This window comes from Aquarana catesbeiana, linkage group LG02, assembly GCF_042186555.1.
Source record: "Aquarana catesbeiana isolate 2022-GZ linkage group LG02, ASM4218655v1, whole genome shotgun sequence".
In the NCBI taxonomy this organism is placed as follows: domain Eukaryota; kingdom Metazoa; phylum Chordata; class Amphibia; order Anura; family Ranidae; genus Aquarana; species Aquarana catesbeiana.
Genome location: NC_133325.1, coordinates 429,311,556 through 429,333,123, shown reverse-complemented (window position 1 = coordinate 429,333,123; position 21,568 = coordinate 429,311,556). Strand labels below are relative to the sequence as shown.

Below are 21,568 nucleotides of genomic sequence, written 5' to 3'. Positions count from 1 at the left end.
ATATTTTATATATTTTTTTGGATATGTATTATAGCAGAAATTGTCAGTCTTTAGTTCTTTGTAGCGCAAAAAATAAACGCAGAGGTGATCAAATACTACCAAAAGAAAGCTCTATTTGTGGGGAAAAAAAAAAAAAAAAGATAAAATTTTATTTGGGAAACACGTCACACGACCGCGCAATTGTCAGTTAGGCCTCTTGCACACAATACTCCTGTATGAGCACCTACTTTTTCAGACTTTTTTAAAAATGTATTTTCGCGCATATGCGTGTCACACAAAAATGGCCTAGTTATTAAGGGGGTTAATCCTTCCGGGGCTGAAGCGGACCTTCAATAATTTTTTTAACTTTCCATCTATTTAATCTTCTGCCCTTGTAGTTTTAACTTTGGGTAGTCAAATATTTTTTTTTCTGCCATTAAAAACCTTACACAGCCCACTTCCTGTTTGTCTGGTCATTAGCCTAGGCTTATGACATTACGCACAGCTGTCTCTCACTCTTGTAAGAGTTTGCCAGGAAGGGGGTGGTGGTAGGAGTCATAAGAGGGCCAATGAAAGATGCATGGCGGCAGAGCTGGAGGTGTGCCTCTGTATAAATCCAGGAAGTGAACAGGCAGCAGCTTCAGCTGCCCACAGTTAAAATGGCTGCAGCCAGACTTAGTGGAGGGAGATTTATGCAGCATAGTTGGCAAGTACAGAAAGAGAGAGAGAGAGAAGAAAGAAGAGAGCGAGAGATACAGTATCTCAAAAAAGTGAGTACACCCCTCACATTTTTGTAAATATTTTATTAGATCTTTTCATGTGACAACACCGAAGAAATGACAATTTGCTACAATGAAAAGTAAAGTAGTGAGCGTACAGCTTGTACAACAGTGTAAATTTGCTGTCCCCTCAAAATAACGCAACACACAGCCATTAACCACTTGACCACTGGGCACTTAAACCCCCTTCCTAACCAGACCAATTTTCAGCTTTTGGTGCTCTCACATTTTGAATGACAATTACTCAGTCATGCAACACTGTATCTATATGAAATTTTTGTCCTTTTTTTCACACAAATGGAGCTTTCTTTTGGTGGTATTTAATCACCGCTGGGTTCTTTATTTTTTGCGCCGTAAAAGAAAAAAGACCGAAAAATCTGTAAAAAAATACATTTTTCTTCATTTCTGTTATAATATTTTGCAAATTAGTAATTTTTCTTCATATATTTTGGCCAAAATTTAAATCGCTACATATCTTTGGTAAAATTAACCCAAATCGGTGGATATTATTTGGTCTTTGTGAAAGTTATAGAGTCCAAAAGCTATGGTGCGAATATCTGAAAATTGATCACACCTGAAGTACTGACGGCCTATCTAATTTCTTGAGACCCTAACATTCCAGAAAAGTACAAATACCCCCCAAATGACCCCTTTTTGGAAAGAAGACATTTCAAGGTATTTAGAAAGATGCATGGTGAGTTTTTTGAAGTTGTAATTTTTTCCCACAATTCTTTGCAAAATCAAGGTTTTTTTTTTACTTTTTTTTTTTCCCACAAAATTGTCATATTAGCAGGTTATTTCTCACACACCGCATATGCATAGCACAAATTACACCCCAAAACACATTTTGCTATTACTCCCGAGTACGGCGATACCACATGTGTGAGACTTTTACACAGCGTGGCCACATACAGAGGCCCAACATGCAGGGGAGCACCTTCAGGCGTTCTGGAGCACCCAGGCCAATTCTGACATCTCCTACATGTAAAAATCATCATTTATTAGCTAGAAAATTACATAGAACCCCAAAACATTATATATGTTTTTTTAGCAAAGACCCTAGAGAATACAATGGCGGTCGTTGCAACTTTTTATCTCGCACGGTATTTGCGCAGCAATTTTTTAAACGCGTTTTTTTTGGAAAAAAAACTGTTTTGTGCTTTACAAAAACCAAAACAGTAAAATTAGCCTAATGTTTTTGCATAATGTGAAAGATGAAGTTACGCCGAGTAAATAGATACCCAACATGTCACCTTTCAAAATTGCACGCGCTTGTGGAATGGCGCCAAACTTTGCTACTCAAAAATCCCCATAAGCGACGCTTTAAAATTTTTTACTGGTTACATGTTTTGAGTTACAGAGGAGGTCTAGGACCAAAATTATTGCTCTCGCTCTACCGATCGCAGCGATACCTCACATGTGTGGTTTGAACACCGTTTTCATATGTGGGCGGGACTTACGTATGCGTTCGCTTCTGCATGCGAGCACACAGGGACAGGGGCGCTTTAAAAAAAATTTTTTTTTTTTTATTGTTCATTTTACTTTATTTATTTTAGTTTGATGCTTTTTTCCCAAAAAAAAAAAATTTTGACCACTTTTATTCCTATTACAAGGAATGTAAACATCCTTGTAATAGGAATATGGCATGACAGGTCCTCTTTACAGTGAGATATGGGGTCAATAAGACCCCACATCTCACCTCTAGGCTGGGAAGCCTGAAATAAAAAAAAAAAAAAAAAAAAAAAAACGATCCTGGCTTCGATCGTAGTGGTGAGTCGGTAGAAGCGTGGGGGGGGGGGACATCCCCTCTCGCCTCCCGTAAGAACGATCAAGCAGTGGAACAGCCGCTATGATCATTCCTATGGTGTAGGGAATCGCCGGCTGAAAAAGCTGATATCTGAATGATGCCTGTAGCTGCACCCATCATTCAGATATCCCCGCACAAAGTCAAGGACATTGTATGACGGCCGGCGGGCGGGAAATGGTTAAAACGCTTTTTTTTTTTTTAACACAAAGTTGTCCATTTATACAGTATTTCTACCACATAACATGTACATACCAAAAATGACACCCCAAAATAGATTCTCCTGCTCCTCCTGAGTATGGCGATACCACATGTGTGAGACTTCCACAGCCTGGCCACATACAGAGGGCGAGTACAGCTGAGCATGGCTCAGCATGGCAGGGTATGGCGGGGTATTGCGGAGTATGGCGGGGTATTGTGGGGTATGGCGGGGTATGGCGGAGTATGGCGGGGTATGGCGGAGTATGGCGGGGGCATGGCGGAGTATGGCGGGGGCATGGCGGAGTATGGCGGGGGCATGGCAGATTATGGCGGGGGCATGGCAGAGTATGGCGGGGGCATGGCAGAGTATGGCGGGGGCATGGCAGAGTATGGTGGGGTATGGCAGAGTATGGCGGGGGCATTGCAGAGTATGGCGGGGGCATTGCAGAGTATTGTGGGGGCATTGCAGAGTATTGCACAGCATTGGAGAGTATTGTGGGGGTATTGCAGAGTATTGCACAGCATTGCAGAGTATTGTGGGGGCATTGCAGAGTATTGCACAGCATTGCAGAGTATTGCACAGCATTGCAGAGTATTGTGGGGGCATTGCAGAGTATTGTGGGGGTATTGCAGAGTATTGCACAGTATTGTGGGGGTATTGCAGAGTATTGCACAGCATTGCAGAGTATTGTGGGGGTATTGCAGAGTATTGCACAGCATTGCATAGTATTGTGGGGGTATTGCAGAGTATTGCACAGCATTGCAGAGTATTGTGGGGGTATTGCAGAGTACTGCACAGCATAGCAGAGTATTGTGGGGGTATTGCAGAGTATTGCACAGCATTGCAGAGTAGTGAGGGATGGCTGAGCATGGATGGATGGATGTCTCTGTGCAGCGCTGTGGGCACTACACATCCAGCCCACAGCGCTGCAGACATCCATCCATCCCCCTCCCCGCTCACTGAGTACCGATCGGTACACAGGAGGGGAGGAGAGGAACCGGCGTCAGATGACGCCGGTCTGTTTACATGTGATCGCGCCGTCATTTGACGGCGCGATCACATGGTAAACGGCCACGATCAGCGGCCATTTACCGGGATCCGTGATGCGCCGGGTCCTCTGGACCCGGCGGTCACGGATGTGTTCGGGTGCGCGCGAGAGGGGAATTCCGGGAGGACGTCATATGACGTCCTCCCAGAGTTATCCAACCGCCCTGCAGCCGTCATTCGGCTATGGGCCGGTTGGTAAGTGGTTAATGTCTAAACCGCTGGCAACAAAAGTGAGTACACCCCTCACTTGGGGCCCAATGTCCAAATTGGGCCCAAAGTGTCAATATTTTGTGTGGCCACCATTATTTTACAGCACTGCCTTAACCTTCTTGGGCATGGAGTTCACCAGAGCTTCACAGGTTCCCACTAGGGTCCTCTTCCACTCCTCCATGATGTCATCACGGAGCTGGTGGATGTTAGAGACCTTGCGCTCCGCCACCTTCCAATTGAGGATGCCCCACAGATGCTCAATAGGGTTTAGGTCTGGAGACATCCTTGGCCATTCCATCACCTTTACCATCAGCTTCTTTAGCAAGGCAGTGGTCGTCTTGGAGGTGTGTTTGGGGTCGTTATGTTGGAATACTGCCCTGCGGCCCAGTCTCCAAAGGGAGGGGATTATTGCTCTGCTTCAGTATGTCACATGTTGGCATTCATGGTTCCCTCAATGAACTGTAGCTCCCCAGTGCAGCCCCAGACCATGACACTCCCACCACCATGCTTGACTGTAGGCAAGACACACTTGTCTTTGTACTCCTCACCTGGTTGCCGCCACACACACTTGACACCATCTGAACCAGGTAAGTTTATCTTGGTCTCATCAGACCAAAGGACATGGTTCCAGTATCCATGTCCTTAGTCTGCTTGTCTTCAGCAAAATGTTTGCAGGCTTTCTTGTGCATCATCTTTAGAAGAGGCTTCCTTCTGAGACGACAGCCATGCAGACAAATTTGATGCAGTGTGCAGCGTATGGTCTGAGCACTGACAGACTAACCCCCCCACCCCTTCAACCTCTGCAACAATGCTGGCAGCACTCATACGTCTATTTCACAGAGACAACCTCCGGATATGATGCTGAGCATGTGCACTCAACTTCTTTAGTCAACCATGGTGAGGCCTGTTCTGAGTGGAATCTGTCCTGTTAAACCGTTGTATGGTCTTGGCCACCGTGCTGCAGCTTAGTTTCAGGGCCTTGGAAATCTTCTTCTAGCCTAGGCCATCTTTATGTAGAGCAACAATTGTTTTTTTCAGATCCTCAGAGAGTTCTTTGCCATGAGGTGCCATGTTGAACTTCAATGACCAGTATGAGAGAGTTAGAGCAATGACACCGAATTTAACACACCGGCTCCCCATGCACACCCGAGACCTTATAACATTAACGAGTCACATGACACCGGGAAGGGAAAATGGCCAATTAGACCCAATTTGGACATTTACACTTATGCCCCGTACACACGGTCGGACTTTGTTCGGACATTCCGACAACAAAATCCTAGGATTTTTTCCGACGGATGTTGGCTCAAACTTGTCTTGCATACACACGGTCGCACAAAGTTGTTGGAAAATCCGATCGTTTTAAACGCGGTGACGTAAAACACGTACGTCAGGACTATAAACGGGGCAGTGGCCAATAGCTTTCATCTCTTTATTTATTCTGAGCATGCGTGGCACTTTGTCCGTCGGATTTGTGTACACACGATCGGAATTTCCGACAGCGGATTTTGTTGTCGGAAAATTTTATCTCCTGCTCTCCAACTTTGTGTGTCGGAAAATCCGATGGAAAATGTCCGATGGAGCCCACACACGGTCGGAATTTCCGACAACACGCTCCGATCGGACATTTTCCATCGGAAAATCCGACCGTGTGTACGGGGCATTAGGGGTGTACTCACTTTTGTTGCCAGTGGTTTAGACATTAAAGGCTGTGTGTTGAGTTATTTTGAGGGGACAGCAAATTGACACTGTTATACAAGCTGTACACTCACTACTTTACATTGTAGGCAAAGCGTCATTTCTTGGCCAATCGAAGGAGCAGCAGCTCAGAGTGCGTAGCCTGCCTATCCAACCCTTCTCACTCTGTGGAGTCCTCCCCCGGAAGTGTCCCCGTGACCCATGACCTCAGCTCCTTCCTGATGGCAACAGGATTTGCTCCAGGCTGAGCAGCAACGACTGCAGCTTTCCATCTCTACATAGAAAAACGGATCTGGAACTGAGGCTTCCCTATGGACCACTGACACACAGATGAGCCTTTGTATTTCCTGTTTCCTGTAAGTGTGATTTTATCTATGCCATTAAAAGCTGTCTCTAATACTACACTCAGTTGGCGCTTCCTTCTCTACCTCGTTCTTGCCTAAACACAGAGCCAGCTCTCTGAGGACAGCAGACGCCATTGATCTGCCACGATTAACCCTTAAACTATTTATGGACTTATTACTTATTTAGCGAAATATTTCAGCCAGTGCGCACTTACGTACTTGCGCTTACAGTTACTACCACCTTGTTAGAATCACTCCCTAGGACACACTTAACCTCTTGCTAGCCCCCCTACTAAATTAATAAAAATGCCATAAAACTATGCCCTATTTTGTAGACGCTATAACTTTTGCGCAAACCAATCAATAAACGCTTATTGCAATTTTTTTTACCAAAAATATGTAGCAGAATACATATTGGCCTAAACCGATGAATAAATTAGTATATAATATTTTATATATTTTTTTGGATATGTATTATAGCAGATGTAAAAAAAATATGTAGAAGAATACGTATCGACGTAAACGGAGGAAAAATTTTGTTGTTTTTTTTATAGATTTTTTGGGGATATTTATTATAGCAAAAAGTAAAAAAATATTGCTTTTTTTTAAAAATCGTTGCTTTGTTTATAGCGCAAAAAATAAAAACCGCAGAGGTGATCAAATGCCACCAAAAGAAAGCTCTACTTGTGGGGAAACAAGGACGTCAATTTTATTTGGGAGCCATGTCGCACAACCACGCAATTGTCAGTTAAAGCGAGGCAGTGCCAAATCACAAAAAGTGGCCTGGTCATTTGGCAGCCAAATGGTCCGGGGCTGAAGTAGTTATTAAAGAACCACAACTACCAATGCCTGTTTAACACTGCTCAGATGTGAGTTTACTTTGAAAGCATATTAAAGCTTTCTTAACTAACTTATTACACATAGAGCGGCGCCGCTCTCTCTTCCTTCTCATACCATAGTGTCTCTTCTGCTCTCCTGAGCTGGCTGTCGCTTTCAACATCCCCCAGAACCTTTAACACAGGTCTGGATCCAGAGGAAAATGCACTAAATTTCCAAACACAAACTGGATTTTCACTATTATCATTGTGTATATATAAATAAAAAAGAGGAGATATTGGGACTTTACTTGAGGCATGTAATGCGAATAGTAATATATGTGTGTAAACAATGTTGCAATACGTCTGGTCTACTATGATTAGTTACAGTGTCGCAATTGCATGAGCAGCACTACTCGACACATAACAAATTGATGTGTATTGATAATAATACTCATATTAATAATTATACTAATAATAATAGTGGAGGTAATAACATAAAATAATTATATGATTTTAATGTTTGTTCAATAATCAATTGACATAACAGTTAATGATCATACAATATTTGATACAGATAATCAGTACTGTAGACATAATCAATACAACTAGAAATCACAATAATCATGATTAATGAATTAAGCACAGAAGAATAGCATACATCCAATGCAAGTTGATACATAGTACTAGAAATTTAAAATTAAAAAAATGTTTCACAATTCATCATAAAAACCGTCTTGTCTTGGCACCCTATAGCAGGGACTCTACGCATTTCATGGCCTACAGCCACTCATCAGGAGTAAAAGATGCAAGACTATGCCGAAAGATGAAAAATAGATGTATAATAATTGGTGTATAATTCCCATTGTGTACTGTATATATCTCACTAGCAGCTCCTGCCAGCACTCCATTCCCCCCTCCTTACTTCATTAATTTTAGGCATCCATAGGACAACTTGAATGAGAATGTCAAAAACTTAGGTGATGAGAGGATGTATCATCTGATAATTTGCCCTTGCTAAGAGGAATAAACCACATAAACTATGAACAGCAGCTGAAGTCCCTTGTGAGATAAGTTCTCAATCAGATTAAACTGCATCTACTGTCAAAATGTTAAATCATATTCATTTCCACATTGGATTTCAATTAATGTGAATGATCTTGAAGTTTGAAAGTTAATTTTTGAAAAGTCCAACACATTTACTTCCTTGAATTCTGTGATACATATTCACAATGCCCCATGAATACGCACTGCTTGTGTCACACATTTCAAAGAGGTTGCTGTCTGAACTATAGGAGGTACTGAGAGGAGTTTCAGAAGGCATAGTCAGTACAGGAATCACAGCCTATAAGCAGCAAGATGCCAAAGCATATGTAGTCCTAAGAAATCAAAAGAAAACCAAAGGAATAAGCAGAGAAGCTGCAAAAGCATGCGTGTCCAGAAATTTGTGGAAAGATATGACCGGCAAATAGACTGCAATCATAACATGAAAGATCTCAAGTAAATGATTCAGGTGAAGGGAGTCATGAGCACCACTGCAGCCAGAATGACTGCCTGAGGTATACTCTGATAGCTCAGACAAAATCCCTCCAGCAAATAACTGAGGAGAGAAACCTGAAGCATCCAGTCCTGAAGTAACAAATTGGCAAGCAAACTGCAGGTGTTGCCCCTTTCAGGAGTCCTCACCAGAACTGGCTGTAAGATCTGACACTGCCAAAAAGCTGTTAGGATAGAGAAGAAAACTTTAGCCTAGGTTCACACTGATGCGATGCGGGAACCAGTGCGATTACAGTACTGGTTCCTGCATCGCAGCTCTCCCGCAGGCAGTTCACACTGCCTTTCGCGAACCGCTGCGGGTGTCAACACATTGTTAATGACACCCCCAGATTGGTTTACAGATCGCAGTGCGAACTGTGAACTCGCACCGCAATCGGTTTGCATAGGTGAGAACACCCATGCAATCCAATTCTAGTGCAGAAAGTCCCTGCACTTTTTTCTGTGCGAATCTAATGCAAGTTCAGCCATACAACTGTATGGCTGAACTCGCATCTCACAGACATCGCATGTAATCGGCACCGCAGGTGCGAATTACATGTGATGTCTGATCGCACTGGTGTGAACCCGAGCTTGAAGACTGCATGAAGTAGAACTAAAGAGAGATGATCTACCTCCAAAGGACACTCGGCTACACTGACCTTATAGCATACACAGAGGCCTAATTCATAATAAATCAAAAGAAAATGCACTTAACTTCTAAACTCTTAGCCCCGTACACACAAGCGGAATTTCCGGCTGAAAAATCTTGGATGGATTTTCCGACAGAATTCCGCTCAAGCTTGGCTTGCATACACACGGTTATACAAAAGTTCTCTGAACTTTTGACCGTCAAGAACACGGTGACATACAACACTACGACGAGCCGAGAAAATGAAGTTCAATGCTTCCGAGCACGCGTTGAATTGTTTCCGAGCATGCGTGTTTTTTTGCACGTTGGAATTGCATAGACAAACGGAATTTCCGTCAAGAACTTTTTCCGTCGGAAAAATAGAGAACCAGCTCTCAATCTTTTGCTGGCGGAAATTCAGACAGAAAAAGTTGGACGGACCATACACACGGTCGGAATATCCGACCAAAAGCTCCCATCACACTTTTTTTGACTAAAATTCCGACCTTGTGTATGCAGCATTAGCCCTAGATGGAGGTGTATCAAGATGTCCCTTTGTACAAAGTACTGCTGAAAAAAAAAAAAAAAAAGTTCCCCTTTATACTTACAAGCTGCCATTACCTACCTCCAACAGCTTTTCCTGATGTTTTTGATCTCCCTGTTTAACTTGGGCTCCCTATGATAGTCTGAAATGCCTGGAGGGGATCATTGAGCTGCCCCCCATACTTTGGAACTCAAGCGATCAAGGATGGTCATGAAGCAGTGAAGAGAAGTTTGAGCTTTCATCTAAAAAAAAATTATGACATAACTGTGAAGTTGTGCAGTACTTTAAGCCATTAAAGAATGCAGAAAATTAGGGACCTACAGGGTGGGGGGGGGATGGAAAGGTCGGCTGTTGTGGACCACACATGGACACTTAGAGTTTGTAACTTGAATATTTGTTATTTGAATTATTGTTTTTTATGATGTACACTGTTCTTTTAAAATATGTAATATAAGTACCTTTTCATGACAAATTGTGTGTGGGAACGATCAGAAAAGAGGATGCAGCTGGGAAGGACGTCTCCCTCAATGGTGAGTCATCTTTGCCTGCTACCCCCTGGAGTGCTGGGGTGGGGACCTGCCCAAACCTCCTGAGCCCCCAATCTGTAACAGTATCATTATTTCAGTGCACAGTATAGTTTCCTGGAACATGCCGTGCCTAAATTCTCCCACAAAACGCTCCCTGGTTTTTAATTACCTTAAAAATTACTCACCCCAGCTGGTCGTCCTTCAGGAGACCCACTTGGTGGGATCTCGGATCCTGGGCCTCAAGAAGGCATGGGTTGGAGCACACTACTATGCCACGCACTCCAGCTACTCTAGGGGGGTCAGTATCCTAGTTCATAGGGGGCTCCCTTTCCAGCTCATTGATCTGAAAACAGACCCGGAGGGTTGTTTCATAATAATGCATGCCCTTGTATCTAGTAATCCCTTGATTCTGGTGGGTTTATATTTGCCCCCTCCTGCTGATGTTTCAGTCCCTAACGTCATTATGCAGAAAGTGATCACATATGGTGTTGACGATGTTCTGATCATAGGAAGAGATTTTAATATGACCCCATCCCCTGATCTGGACAGACTCCCCTCCACCTCTCGGTGGGCCCCTGGCTTGGCCCAGTGGATGGGCGCCTTCGACCTGGTGAATGTATGGCATTACTACTATCCTCAGGACAGAGCATTCTCCTGCCATTCAGCATCCTTCTGGGCATTCTCGCGCAGTGACTTTGCCCTCCCCTCCCGATCCATGATGCACCGGATCACAGACCAGTATGCTCCAAAGGGGGGTCTCAGACCATGCTCTGCTGCAGATTGGGTTGGCAGCCGAGGTGTCGACGTGACGTCTGTCCAGATTTTGGATAGAGGATCCTGCTATAGAGGAACATATTCAGGAGAGAGTCTGTCATTACTGGCTTGCCAATGCAGAATTTGCTGCCCCTGAGGTCATGTGGGATGCCTTTAAGGCCTGGGCTCGGGGGGCCTATATCTCCCGCATAGCTGCCGCACGCAAAGCCTCTGCACAATCGCTTACGGAGCTTGAGAGGGAAGTAGACCAAAAAGAGGCAGCATACGTGGCTAACACAAATTCCACTGCATATGGGGCTTGGCAATTTGCACTGCAGCAGCTATCCCTGCTAGGGATAGACGCAACACACAAATCCCGTCTACACCTAGCCCAGAGGATTTTCGAGTTCGGAAACAAAAATGGTAAGATGTTGGCTTGGTTGGCAAAGGGTCAATTTGCAGTGACTACTATTAGTGGAGTTAGGGACCAGATGGGCACCATACTGTGTACACCCTCTGAAATCAATGACCACTTTTCTCCTTTACTATAAACAACTCTAGTCTACCAAGGTTTCTTACACCACCTCTGACCTGCACTCCTACCTTGACAGAATTAGCCTCCCTAGGCTTGATGACGAGACGCGCGATGACCTTGAACAGGAAATAACTCTCGAGGAGGTTCAGAAGGCCATGACCCAACTTAAGCCAGGCAAAACACCTGGGGTAGATGGGCTACCTGTAAAATTCTATACACAGTATTTAGACCTACTTGCCCCTAGGCTCACATCCCTTTTTAAACAATTTCTACTCATGGGAGAATTGCCGGACTCCATGTCAGAGGCGGTGGTGGTGCTGGTGCCCAAGCCCCGGTAGGACTGCTCCTCGTACAGGCCAAAATCCCTTCTCAACGTCGATGCAAAGATCTTAGCCAAGGTACTTGCAAATCGACTTTCAGTGGTCCTGGAAGACATAATTCATGTCGACGAAACTGGCTTCATACCGGGTAAGGGGACCGATATTAACCTCCAAACGCCTCTTTCTGAACCTCTCGGTCACCCACACCAACAGTGGTAGCAAAGTCATAACCTCCCTTGACGCCGAGAAGGCTTTTGACTCAGTCGATTGGGAATTTCTGTGGGAGGTAATGGAAAGGTTCAGGTTCGGTCCTCATTTCATTCACTGGCTTAAAATGCTCTATAGCTCCCCCAGAGCCCAAATCTGTACCAATAATAGACTATCCGAGTCCTTTCCATTGCCGAGGGGTACAAGGCAGGGGTGCCTGCTTTCCCCCCCCTCTTCGCCCTGGCCTTGGAGCCACTGGCGAAACTTATTAGGGAGTCTACACTGGTTAAAGGACTCAAGGAGGGCCCGCTGGAAGAGAAGCTCTCCTTATACGCGGATGAAGCGCTGCTTTACTTACAAGATGCGGATGACTCTCTTGTGGCGGCCCCAGACCTGTTTAACGAATTTGGACATTACTTGGGAGTACGCATCAACCGGGACAAGTCAATTCTTTTGACTTGATCCCCTAACATGCACTAATGCCCCAGACAACCAGTTGGTGTGGGTGGAACAGTTTAAAATACTTGGGCATCCAGGTTAGAAGAGATCCGGCCAGCTACTCTGATCTTAACATAACTCCTATACTTACCCAACTTAAGGAGAAATGTATGGCATGGTCTTCACTAACCCTAAACTTTTTGGGAAGAATTAACCTCTTGAAAATGATCTTCCTTCCCAAATTCCTTTACGTTTTTCGTAATTCCCCGACCTGGATGCCCAACCTGTTCTTTAAGGAGGTGGAGAAATGTATGGGTAGCTTTATATGGGGACAGTTGCTTCCTAGGATAGCAAAACATACCCTGGTCCTTCCGGTAAGATGTGAAGGCCTGGCACTCCCAGATATGCGTGTGTATTTCTGGGCGGCAGTGTTGGTCACTGTCCGATGGTGGTTTGTGCGGTCATGAGCGAATGCGGCGGTCAGTCTAGAGGCAGCAATCTTAGGCTCTCTTCAGGAACTGGGGAATTTGATATACCGGGGGCCCCGAGCATATGGTGCGTTACCTCAGTCCACTAAGACTACACTCAGGGTATGGGCTGCTGCAAGGACTAGATTCACTTGCCCCAATAGATGGTTTCCATTCACCCCGCTATGGGGCAATCCCAATCTCCCGCATCTCCGTACCATCCCGGACCCTCATATCTGGGCTAGGCACGGGATAAAGACTTTGGGGGATATTTTAATGACCGACAGACTGCTCTCACTAACAGAACTCAGGACCCGATTCCGTCTACCTGGCTGGATGATATTCCGGTACTGCGAGCTGCGTCATGCCATAAGAGCTCAGTTCCCTACTATCCCGAAGCTAGACATGGATCCGATAGAAGGTAGATTGGCCCTAGAACAATTATCTAAACCCTTGTCCACACTGTATTTCGACCTATTGGGATGTCACTCCCCCAGGATGGAACGTCTTTGGGAAAAGTGGAAGATCGACATTCCAGACTTAGACAGGGAGGACTGGGATGACTGTTTTGGAGAGAGTGCCCAGACATTAATTTCATCTAGGGACAGGCTGATCCGAGTCAAATTCTTGCACAGAGTTTATTTTACACCCCAGAGGTTACATAGCATATACCCAGAAAGATCTGCTAATTGCACAAGATGTGGTGGAGAGGAGGGTACTTACATGCATATGTTCTGGAGCTGTCCTAGAGTGGCCCGGTTCTGGATTCAGGTGGTTGAACTTATAAACTTTCGTCTTCAGCTGGCCTTACCGGTCACCCCTGGACTGTTGCTCTTAAGCATTCATGATGATGACCAAAGACCCAGATACACCAAAATACTTATATGTTTTCTATTATATTACGCTAGGAGAGAAATCATACTCAAGTGGAATCCCCCCCCCCCTCCCCCTCCATGGGTTCTTGGGAACAGGCTATTACCTCAGCTCTTCCCATGTACAAGCTAACCTACATAAGCAGGAATTGTCCTGAAAAATATGAGAGAGTCTGGCAACCCTGGACTGCATAATGGGCACAGATACCCGCTAGTAAGGTTTATACTCAGGGTGTAGCTGAGCCCTCTCGTGTTAATTCTATTACTTCCTCTGGAAGATGCTTAGACTTACTTACCTTATATACTCGAGTGTAAGTCGACCCGAATATAAGTCGAGGCCCCTAATTTACCACAAAAAAAACTTAGTGATCCGAGTATAAGACGAGGGTGAGAAATGCAGCAGCTACTGTAAGTGGAAAAAGAGGGTCAACAATGCCCATCTGCAGCTGCATGCCTCACTGTGTCCTGTGCATGTGTCCTGTGCAGCCTATCTGTATCCTGTGCATGTGTCCTGTACATGTGCATGTGCCCTTGTGTCCTGTACATGTGTCCTGTGTCCTATGCAGCCTCCGTGTGGCAATCTCCATCCTCCGATCAGCGTGTGATAATACCATTCGGCGGCCATTCCACTGTTCAAAAGCTGCGCCTCCTCCTCGTCTGTGATAGGCAGAACACTCCATTTCCCAGCAGTCAGCCTATCACGGACATTCTCTCATTCTCCTACAACGAGGATGAGAGAATGTCCGTGATAGGCTGTACACTGACTGCTGGGAAATGGAGTGTTCAGCCTATCACAGACGAGGAGGAGGCGTGGCTTTTGAAAGCTGGAACAGCCTCCGAACTGTATTATCACACGCTGGCCGCCGTCTGCCTGCATGACACGCTGATCATGTAGGCAGACATCGGTGACTTGAGTATAAGTTCTCAGGCTAAAAAAAAAAAAAAAAGGTGAAAATCTCAACTTATACTCGAGTATATATGGTACGTTATGTTGATAATCCACTAATCTGTATATATGATGCTCAACTTTTGTATGACACACTACATGTAATTTTAGCTACTTTCATATTGTACTTCATAAAATGTATCATACCTATATTTTCTCAATAAAAGAACAGTCTATTCATGTTAAAAAAAAAAAAAAATGCAGAAAATTGCCAATCAATACATCTTTTTGGGTTGAGGTCACGGTCGTTTTTATAAATTTTGAAAGGCAAGTAGACAAGTTGTTATGTATACAATTAAACCTATTACTTTTACTGCTACAACAGATGACTGAAAGGTACCTTTAACCACCTCAAAACCACACTTACACCTTTCCTACCCAGACCATACTTCAGATTTCTACGCTGTCACAAGCTGAAGGACAATTACTCACAACTAGTCACGCAACGCTGTACTCGAATGAAATGTTTTTCTTTTGTGTTTTTTTAACCACTTCCCGCCCGGCCATTAGCCGGATGACGGCCGGGCGATGGTTCGGTTATCCTGACTGGGCATCATATGACGTCCAGCAGAATAAGAAGCCAGTGCGTGCCCGTGGGGGCACGCACCGCGGCAATCTGTGTTGCTGTGTGTCAGCCTGATACACCGCAACTCTGATCTAGGTAAAGAGCCTATGCCAGAGGCTCTTTATCACATGATCAGCTGTGTCCAATCACAGCTGATCACGGTGTAAACAGGAAAAGACAGACGCGACTAGAGGAGAGCCGATCGGATGGGGGTGTTATTGCTTTTCAGCGCAGCCCCCCCGAGGATGCTAACCCCAGGACCACCAGGGATGCCCACCACTGATGACAACCAGGTATGCCACCCATGACCACCAGGGATGCCAATCAGAGCCCATAAATTATGCCAATCAGTGCCCATCAGTAATGCCTGCCAGTGCCTCCTTATCAGTGATGCCTATCAGTGCCATCTATCAGTGTCCATCAGTGCCACCCATAAGTACCCATCAGTGCCACCTATCAGTGTCCATCAGTGCTGCATATTAGTGCCAACTCAATGGTGCCACCTCATCAGTGCCCATTAGTGAAAGAGAAAATGTACTTATTTACAAATTTTTTATAACAGAAACAAAAAGAAAAAAAACTTTTTTTTTTACCCAAAACCCACAGGTGCCCAAATACCACCAAAAAATCCCTATTTGTGGGATCAAAATGATAAAAATTTGGTTAGGGTACAGTGTTGCATGACCGTGCAATTGTCATTTAAAATGCGACAGCGCTGAAAGCTGAAAATTGGCTTGGGCAGGAAGGGGGAGGACCCTGTGTTGAAGTGGTTAAGACAGATCTGGCTTTACTTTGGTATTTAATCAGCACTTATATTTTTTGCTATATAAAAATGAAAGCAAGACCAAAAAATTATGTACATGTTTTTCTAAGTTTCGGTTATAACATTTTGCAAATAAATCTTTCTTCATAAAATGTAGACCAAAATATAAACCCAAATCAGTGTATATTTAGTTTTTTTGAAAGTTATAGAGTCTACAAACTGAGATCTACAGTATACATTTGAAAATTTATCAGAACTGATGTACCGACTGCTTATTTCATTTATTTGAGGCCCTAAAATGCCAGGACAGTACAAATACCCCCAAATGACCCCTTTTTGAAAACTAGACAGTTCAAGGCATTTAATAGGCATGGTGAGTTTTTTGAAGATGAAGTTTTTAGGTCTAATTTTTCTGGAAATTAAGAAATGAAATACATTTTTTCACAAGGATGTTGTAAATTTAACAAGTTATTTCTCACATAGGCATACTTGCAATTACACCCTAAAACACATGTTATGCCTCCTGAGTATGGAGATACCACATTGAGTATTTTTCACAGTCTAGATGCATTGAGGGGCCCAACATTCAAGGAGCACCTTCAGGAGTTCTAGAGGCATACATCACACATCTAATGTCCTGACTACCCATCACGTTTGGAGGCCCTGGATCACCAGGACAGTGAAAACACACACAAAATTACCCCAATTTGAAAAGCAAGGTATTTTCTGGAAGGCATAGTTATGCCCCGTACACACGGTCGGATTTTCCGACGGAAAATGTGTGATAGGACCTTGTTGTCGGAAATTCCGACCGTGTGTAGGCTCCATAACACATTTTCCATCGGATTTTCTGACACACAAAGTTTGAGAGCAGGATATAAAATTTTCCGACAACAAAATCCGTTGTCGGAAATTCCGATCGTGTTTACACAAATCCGACGGACAAAGTGCCACACATGCTCAGAATAAATAAAGAGAAAGCTATCGGCCACTGCCCCGTTTATAGTCCCGACGTACGTGTTTTACGTCACCGTGTTCAGAATGATCGGATTTTCCGACAACTTTGTGTGACCATGTGTATGCAAGACAAGTTTAAGCCAACGTCCGTCGGAAAAAATCCTAGGATTTTGTTGTCGGAAAGTCCGAACAAAGTCCGATCGTGTGCACGGGGCATTAGTCTTTTGAAATTGTCTTTTTTTTGCCACAAGCTTGTGGAAAATGTGGAATGAAAATTTAATTTTATTTTTTATTTATTTTTTACACAAAGTTGTCTAATAAGGTATTTCTAACAAACAAGTCCATACACAAAAAAGACTTGTCAATGCGCAGATCTTCAAGTAACCCCTTTGTTAATGGATACAAAAGTAATTCACAATGGGATAAAACAATGCATAAATTTATGCATAACAGCTAAACCACACAAATTTGACTTGAGCCGCCTCTTGCAATCCATATACTGCAGAACTCTGGGAGAGGGAGAAGCTGCATAAGCCGCCAATCCATTATGCTGCACTGTTTATGTGCTAACAAAAAAGCATGGCAAAAGAAAAGGAAAGCAGTGTGTCAGAGACAGACTGCAGCAGAACAAGAGAAGTGTAGCCAGGTGCCGCTGGTAATGTAAATTCTGCCTGATCTCTTCCCCCTGCTACTGTGTTGCTGGCTGAGAAGTGCACTGGGCTGCGTGTGCTTCAGCCGTCTCTCTCACCTCACTTCCCTGTTGCAGAGTGACAGAGCGACACAGCTGTGGGCTTCTCTATGTCTACCCGCTTCATCCCCTGGCAGGAAGCCCCCCTCCATCCTGGCAACAGCGGCTCTGAGCCAGAGGGAATGAGAACTTGCTTTTCTACTGCCATGGACAGTGGGATAAGTAATCCCACAGTACAATGCAAGTGAATGGAGGCTCATTGGTTGTGGACTTCACTACCCAGGCTGCTGTGTGTCAAGAGGGGGGTCAGAACTTTTTCCTGGCAATTCATCGGAGCTCTGGGCAGTCTAGTATGGGGAATCAGAGTGCAGACACTTCCTGGCGTCTGTACAACACACCAGAGAAAAGAGCCTGCATACAGTTTGGGGTGCCCTTTTTGGTGTTCTGTGTGCCCAGAAAGCCAATGGACAGAGCCACTATAAGTTCACTTGCTGAACTGGGACTGGAACTAAGAGACTTGTTGCCATGTGTGTACCTATCGCAGGACAGAGCCAGTGACCGCCTAATAGCGAGGACTTGATCATGAGAACAACTGACGACCAAGTGAATTGGACCAGATCCATTACCTACCAGGAGTGGAGAGCTTGTTAATCCCTTGCTATCCACGGTCTATGCCTATAGAGGTTGCGCTTTACTTAGCACCCAATCAGCCATCTATTGCACATTCTTAAAAAGAGACAGCTTTACAAGCACAATCTTACAGACAAGCCCCAAGCACTGCTGACCAATATGGATAGTCTCATATAATAGGCCAGTGTTTACTCAAGTTAGTTCAACATCTTTAAACGTGCTCAGTTGCCTGTCTACTGGTTTATGCATTGTGTTTATCTTGCCTTACCGCAATATACTTATTTTATCTAACATCCAGCAGTCTGTGACCTATTTCCTGTTTACTGTTATAAGGTGGTAGCATACAAACACTTAAGTTAAACAGGTGTTTACTGCCTCCAACTTACAGCCAGGCATGTCATTAGGGACCAAGGAGCTTAAGAAGTCAATTTAGAAGAGAACCCATACCAAGTGGCTCCTGTGGAGGGCGCTACATAAGCATCACTGATCTTTGACATAGAAAAAGAAGAATTTTGGAGTTACCTGTAAATTGCATATCTTGGAGTACAGTATAGGAAACAGGCTAGGTATTCATAGACCCTGGGACTTCCCCAAGCAATGAATGAGAAGGGTGGGCAAAAAAAAGGGAAGCAGCACTTTACGTGTCCAAAAACAAGGAGTTAACAGACCCAAGGTCAAGAGTGCTAATGCAAAAACCTTGCAGCCAAAAGCTGCATCTGCAGAAGACTGGATGTCCACCTGGTGGAGCTTTAAAAAAAAAAAAAAAAAAAAAAAAAAGGTACGAGCAAAGGATCAGGTAGTGGTCTTACAAACATGGGCGAATGAGAGGTGCCGGAATGTCCAGGAAATACTCATTGACCCGGTGGAGAGAGGATCACAATAAGTGCAGAAGGAAACGTGTCTTTGAGAGTGTAAGCTCTAGCATCAGATCTCTTATCCATCGAGTGATGGTGGACTTGGAAGCAAGATGTGAGGACAGGACAAATAAAGAATCCGTCTTCCTGATCGAAACTATTGCTTTGAAGTAGACTCTGGCTCCGACTACACGCAGGAAATAAATAGCAATTTCCTTTTGCCGCTTGGAGCAGGGAATAATGATGGTAGGACTAGGTTTTCACAGACGTAGAAGACTGATACCACCTTGGGAAGAAAGGATGGTCTTAGGTGCAAGACATTGGGGGTAATTTACTAAAGGCAAATTCACTTTGCACTACAAGTGCAAAGTGATCCGAGGGGGGACATGCAAATAAAGTAAAAAACAGCATTTTAGCTTGCACATGATTGGATGATAAAGTCAGCAGAGCTTCCCCTAATTTTAGATCTACCCCTCAGATTTACAGCGACTGCACTTCTAAGTGCAATTTCAAGTGCACTTTGCACTTGTAGTGCAAAGTGGATTTGCCTTTCTTAAATAACCCCCATTTTGAAGAAAGAGGAACAGTGCCTTACATGAGAAAGCCACCAACTCCGGACAAGTCTGACAGACATGATAGCGACCAAAAAAGGCAACTCTAAAGGAGAGGTCATCTAAGGGGATATCACTGATGGTTCCCTCTGCCCTACAGGAACAAGCTTTTGAATCCAAGTTAAGATCCAAAAGAAGCACAGGGAGAGCGAAGCCAGAGGTTTTTGAAAAACATTGGACAAAGATGAAACCTGTCCTTTCACAGTGTTTAACGTTAAGTTTAGACCTGATTGCAGGAAGGCCAGGATGTGAGGCTCTGGGATTGAAGTGCCGGCGTTCACACTAGACAAATATTGCAGATCCATCTGGAAGTGGCTCTTTTTGCTTTCAGCAAGCTAGGAATGAGACTCAGGTCCCTCTGTCTCCTAAGACACCTGGGCTTCAACAGCCATGCTGTTAAGGCTAAAGAATGAGAGACAGAATGGAACCAAGAGCCCTGATACAGAAGGTCTGCCCTGTTAGGAGGATGCCAGGGGTCATCTCCGAGATGTGATGTCTGTTTACCAGATTTTTCTGGGCCAGTTTGATGCAGTGAGAATCACCATCTTCTTCTCTTGCTCTACCTTGTGGAGCAGATAAGGTAAAATGCTAAGTAGGGGAGGGGAATAGATTAGCCTAAATTATCAGGGCATCCATTGCTAGAGCGAGAGGATGCTTGGTCATGGCGAGAGGTTTTTTTGTTAAATCTGAAGTCAGAATTGTCCACATATGGGGTCCTACCTATCAGGTTGAAGGTGTCTGGGTGAAGGGCCCATTACCTTTGATCCAGGCAGTGGCGGTTAAAGAAATCCTCTTACCAGTGGTCCATTCCTGGGATACGGATGGCAGCAATCAGACAGCGAGACTCTGACCATGAGATTTGGCACTCCTGGTGCCCCCTTGATGGTCAATGTAGTCCACAGCCATAGCTGTGTCTGACTGCACCCCGATTGGGTGCACTTGCAGAAGGATGGGGTCAGGTGTTGCAGAGCGATCCTTATTGCTCTGAGCTTCAGGATGTTGATGAGAAATTTTGGCTTCTACCAGTGACTATTTCCTGGAGCATGAGTAATTGGAACACACTCCATTCCCCAGCCTGAACAACTGGCATCTGTTATCACTTTCCAATTAAAAAAGAAATTGTAAAATAAGGAGTGAAAAAAAAAAATATATATATATAATAATCTTTATTACATATTGTCACCAGTTACAGTGTCCCCGATCACCACCACATCAGTTACAGTGTCTCTAATCACCACCACAGCAGTCATTGTGGCATCATAAGGACTTGTTCACATGTTCGATGCTCTCCGAAGAGCTATCCATATTCCAAATCGCTCCTCAGAGCATTTGACAGGCAGCGAGGAGGCATTGTATCACTGCACAAGCAACCAAAGTAATCATTGGAGTTTGTTATAGACCTCTCAGTTTTAATGAGGTGGAGACTCAGCTCCTTGCACAGATAGAAAGGGCTGGGACAGCGGTAATAATAGGGGAGTTTAACTACCTCCCCTCATGTTGCAAAGTGTTGAGCAAACTGTTGAAGCTATATAAATCTTGTATTATTACAATAATAATACCACCCAGAGATTGACTGGAGTAATGGCACTGCTGAAACTATGGGGCAAAAATGTATAAAACTTATTAGACAATTTTAATGGTACAGTTCATAGAGGCCCCAACTAGGAATGATGCTAAGTTGGATCTGGTAATTTCAAACCATGCAGAGCTTATTACTACACCCTGTTCCAAATTATTATGCAAATTCTATTTCAGTGTCACAAAGATTAAAATATTTTGTTTTTCAGTTTAACTCATGGATGGCATTGTGTCTCAGGGCTCTTTTGATCACTGAAAGCAATCTCGGACC

General features: G+C 44.2%; 1 pseudogene; it reads right to left on the bottom strand.

Annotated features, from left to right (window-relative positions):
- Nucleotides 1-21,568, bottom strand: part of LOC141127139 (probable helicase senataxin) — a 45,373-nt pseudogene that overhangs the window by 11,853 nt on the left and 11,952 nt on the right.